Raw genomic sequence first — 5488 nt, 5'->3', positions numbered from 1 at the left:
TATATAGAGAGAGAGAGAGAGAGAGATGAACATGACTCTCAGAAGATATGTGAGTCTGTTTCAGTGATTTTTAAAGTCAGTTTTACAGTTGTGATGTAACGAAAGTTGCGACAGATCTTTTATTCTGTATTGTGACATGCATTTTAATAAAATAGCAAAATGTAGGGTGTGAACTTCTGTGCATCAGTTGTTGATTGGACAGAGGCAGATGTAAATTGCAGCTTGCAGATTATTATAAGAGACGGGCGGGTTTTAAGCAGACAAAAAGATTGAGAAGTTGTGCATACGTCACCAGAGAACGCATTTGATTTTATACGGGTCATGAACTGAGAAATCAACTTTTCCTTGAGCTTTTGATATTTAAGAGGTCACCATATTATAAGAATATCTTGTAAGTTTCAGAACTGAAAACTTCTTTGTTTGTCCAATAAAAGCTTTTATTGACACCAGACTGAACGACATCCTAGAATGTGCCTATCTATAGGTCAAACCCCGCCTCCGCAGAAGAAATAAACGCCTACTTCATCATTGTAACGTTAGCCCCACCCACTGGTGTGTTAGTGAGACGAGGAGGAGAGAAGAGCGATACAGGACTAAAATAACATTACCTTTCAAAAGATCCTAATGCGAGGAATATGGTTATTTATTTTAAACAATGTGCATGTCTCAGCTGAGCTTTATTTATTTGTATTCGGTTCATTTCACTGTGGATTCTTTGGTAAATCAATTGCATTTCAGGCTTTGCAAACAGACTTTTACGACATAGACTCGACAGTAATGCAACAACATGTCAGTAACTGTGTTCATTCTAATGCCTGATCTGATATTAATGATTCATGTACAGTCAGATGTTCTTTGTCTGTGTGTCAGTAAATCAAACCAGTGACTAAACGCTCAACTTGTTTCTCTTAGTAGGATGAAAATAATCTGTTATTTAAATGGTGATTAAATTATATATAGAAAATGATCAAAGAACGCTCCCTTTACAATCGCTGGAGCTGTCAATCAAACAGTGCACGATGGACTCATGTTTTATTCAATGAATCTCTTAGTTACATCAGGTTTACACTGGTTAGTTATGATGAAAGCATTCGTTAGTGTGCAGAAACTGAGTTGCAATGACAAGATCACTGCTTTCATGCGCTCAACAACTACATGTTCATCACTGCAACCTTTCATGCCACGATCTAAATACAATGCTATAATCAACACTTTTCACGATTAGTTAACCTTGAGAGCTGAAGTAAAAATGTGCTCAAAGTTTTCCAGAGAGTAATAGCTATTTCATATGTAAAGATGTTAGCCAATCACAGCAGTGGGCGTTCTAGTTTAGTCTCACAGCAGACACGCCCCTTAAAACAGGCCGTTCAAAATCAGGGTTGAAAAAATGCCTTTTATTTCTAAGCATTCTAACATTATAAGTGCACCACGGGAAATATAAAACAATAAATGACCCCTTTAATATTATCCATATTTTGGGAACACAGCAGGCAAAAAAGCATTTGAATTTAAACAGGGTTTAAAAGCAGAAATGTGCAGCTTGTATTTTGGTGAAAGTGCTTATTTTTATAGTTTTGTAAAATTATTCAAATTTAAACTGCCTGAATCATCCTGGACATTACAAATAGTTACATCACATCCCTTTCTGGCGTCCTGATTTCATTGAAATGGTAAATCAATTACGCCATCCGTAGAGTTGCATTTAATCTGGAATATATTATTAAAGAGGCCATATTATTTCCTTTTACAAAGTCTTGATGTTGTTTTTTGGGCTCTACTAGAACAGGTTTTCCTGCTTGAATGTTGATTATTTTCCTCATATTCTCCATTGTTGCAGCTCCTCTCTTCCCAGTCTGTCAGTAACGCTCTGTTTAGTTCCTGTCTCTATGAAGCCCCTCCTTCTGAAAAGCACCATGTGCTCTGATTGGTTGGCTGGAGCAGTGTGTTGTGATTGGTGTTTGGGAAATGTCCCGCCCCTTACCATAACTGCCAGTTTCAACACACTACTAACTAACTTAACCAGGCCCGCCCCTTTATTCTGCAAATGAATTATTTTAATGAGGAATATTGTGACGTGTTCGTTCCCGGAAGAAAACTCAAGACTACAATGGAGGCTTTCAGGGAGTTCAGAAACACTGACGCTGATATATAGAGAAGACTATTTCATGCTCAAACAGCAACATTACACAAAGAAACATGAACATGGTAAAAGCATAATAGGTCCTCTTTAAGTGTTATATCATCGTTTCATGTTCAGCTTTGTCATGCAATTAAAGGTTTATCCCCACAGATATGTAATTTGTGTTTGTGTGGCACACCTGCTGTAATTAAGACCAGCACGTGCCCTCCGACGAACCATTTAATGTGTCAGCTCAAATGGGACTCGCACGGCCCTTAACGACTTCAAACCAGACTTCACAGGCTGCTCTCATTTACATATTAATGACATTTTCATGCTACGTTTCACTTTACGCAGTGTCACTAACCGCGGAGAGACAGTGGAAGAGAATAGAAGAAAAGGCCGATGCATAATAACAAGCTGTAAAACGCTGAAGGTAGCTGTGAACAAAATCATAATTGCACGCGGGTGAATTACGTGGCCCTCCGAGCGCCTGTGGAGCTGTGAATGTACTGCAGATGGAGATGAATTATAAAAACAATAAGAGAAAAATAGTGCAAACTGGTGCTAACAGTCACAGATAAACGCGAGAAGTGACAAGCGTGTGGTGTAAATATGAATGAGGGGCTGTTGCCGTGTTTCTGATAACAGTAATCCGCAAAACACTGTGTTTCCTGCTGTGATAAAGAAACTCATTCAAGGGAGGAAAAAGAAATGAAAGTGCTGAATATAAAGCAGAAAACAAATAATTATACATATGGACTATTACAGTTTTCTTGCATAGCTCTAAAAGTCTTAAAGCTTTCCATTGTTTACTATGGTAAATGTTGATGAGAGTTACTTTTCTTAATGTGTTATACAGTATAAGTTTTCAGAACCTCCCCTTGTCGAAGATAAGTATTTAAAGGTGCCATAGAATTGAAAATTGAATTTACCTTGGAATAGTTGAATAATTAGAGTTCAGTACATGGAAATGACATACAGTGAGTCTCAAACACCATTGTTTCCTCCTTCTTATATAAATCTCATTTGTTTAAAAGACCTCCAAAGAACAGGCGAACCTCAGCATAACACCGACTGTTACGTAACAATCAGGATCATTAATATGTACGCCCCCAATATTTGCATATGCCAGCCCATGTTCAAGGCATTACACAAGGGCAGCCAGTATTAACGTCTGGATCTGTGCACAGCTGAATCATCAGACTAGGTAAGCAAGCAAGAACAATAGCGAAAAATGGCAGATGGAGCGATAATAACTGACATGATCCATGATAACGATATTTTTTGTGATATTTGTAAATTGTCTTTCGAAATGTTTCGTTTGCATGTTTTGCTAATGTACTGTTAAATGTGGTTAAAGTTACCATCGTTTCTTACTGTATTCATGGAGACAAGAGAGCCGTCGCTATTTTCATTTTTTAAACACTTGCAGTCTGTATAACTCATAAACACAACTTCATTCTTTATAAAGCTCTCCAACAGGGTGTAATGTTAGCTTTAGCCCGTTAGCCATGGAACATAGCATCAAACTCATTCAGAATCAAATGTAAACATCCAAATAAATGCTATACTCACATGATCTGATGCATGCATGCAGCATGCATGACGAACATTTTGTAAAGATCCATTTTGAGGGTTATATTAGCTGTGTGATCTTTGTTTATGCAATCTATTATAGAGTTGCGAGCTCAGGGGCGGGGAGCGCGAGGATTTAAAGGGGAAGCAGCCTGGATCGGCGCATATTTAATGATGCCCCAAAATAGGCAGTTAAAAAAAATCTATGGGGTATTTTGAGCTGAAACTTCACAGACACATTCAGTGGACACCTTAGACTTATATTACATCTTCTGAAAAAGCATTCTATGGCACCTTTAATATTGGATAATTATGTCTTTAAAATCTGATTGGATGAGTCATTTGTGGCTGCACTTCAATTGAATTCTAATTATCCGCCAAGTTACAAGGTTGCTTGGCAACAATAAACAACCTGGAGTGAAACTAATGAACTTATTTCAGTTGTTTATTGAATATTTCTTTGTGATAATTAGCATTAATGAATCACATTATTTGCAGTGCCTAGCAACACTTCTACAGGGATAAACCTGTGACTTTTTGCTTGGCAGTTTTCTCAGAGTAACATCTCTGAAAGGGAAAAAGAGCAAAACTTTGCGCTAACTTTTATTTTAAATTCATGCAGGTCACAGCAGCCGTTAATCAGCCTCTCTCCCTCGACCACATGCTGATTTACCTGATCTGCCAATCTCTCCAACCTATTTATCAATACTTAACCGAGAAGAGACGCCGTCATTTCACAGGTCAATTCACTCTAATTATGGCGTGGCGATTTAATCTGCTTTTAAACAGCCAGACGGACACTTTAGAAAAATTTCATTAACCTCCCAATTTTCAATCTCTCCTCTTTATTAGACAGGGCATCCTGCTACCGCTGGTGCTCTGATGAACAAAAGTGATTTAGATCAGACAGACAGAGGGAAAACAAGAGAGAGAGACCAGCTTCCTCTTCAAAACCATGTGAGCTCCCAATCTAGACAGCATTTCGAGGCATCAGATGCCAAAGCTTTTCCAGCAGAATGATCAAGATACCTTAAAAAAGTTTCAGTCACAGAGAATGCAATTACACAATGCACTGCAACAAGTGCAGGCACAAAAATGAACGCTCCAGCAGGAGTTATTCTCTAGATCAGTGACTCTGAACTCCCTGAAACGCCTCCATTGTAGTCTTGAGTTTTCTTCCGGGAACGAACACGTCACAATATTCCTCATTTAAATAATTCATATGCAAAATAAAGGGGCGGGGCCTGGTTGAGTCAGTTAGTAGTGTGTTGAAACTGGCAGTTATGATAAGAGGCGGGACCAACTTTTTGCTACACCAGCCAATAGCCGGCGACTTAAGAAAATTTACCGGCCATAAATATATTGACATCAAAATTTTAGATATCAGTAAAAATTCACTCTTCAGATAAAGAAATTGAAAGTAATCAAATGTAAAATAACACTGGATATTAATTAAATATAGTTGAATCCTTATTTAAGTTCGGCAGCAGGTTTATTAGGCTGCTGTCACTTTAAGACCAAATGCACTGATCCAATATACTGTTACACATGAGTTTCTATCTCAACTGCTTACATCCCCTTAAAGGGTTAGTTCACCCAAAAATGAAAATAATGTCATTAATTACTCACTCTCATGTCGTTCTACACCTGTAAGACCTTCGTTCATCTTCGTTTTTGATGAAATCCGATGGCTCAGTTAGGCCTGCATCGCCAGCAAGATAATTAACACTTTCAATGCCCAGAAAGCTACTAAAGGCATATTTAAAACAGTTCATGTGACTACAGTGGTTC

Source organism: Megalobrama amblycephala, linkage group LG24 (genome assembly GCF_018812025.1).
Source record: "Megalobrama amblycephala isolate DHTTF-2021 linkage group LG24, ASM1881202v1, whole genome shotgun sequence".
Lineage (NCBI taxonomy): Eukaryota > Metazoa > Chordata > Actinopteri > Cypriniformes > Xenocyprididae > Megalobrama > Megalobrama amblycephala.
This window is presented reverse-complemented; position numbering follows the sequence as displayed.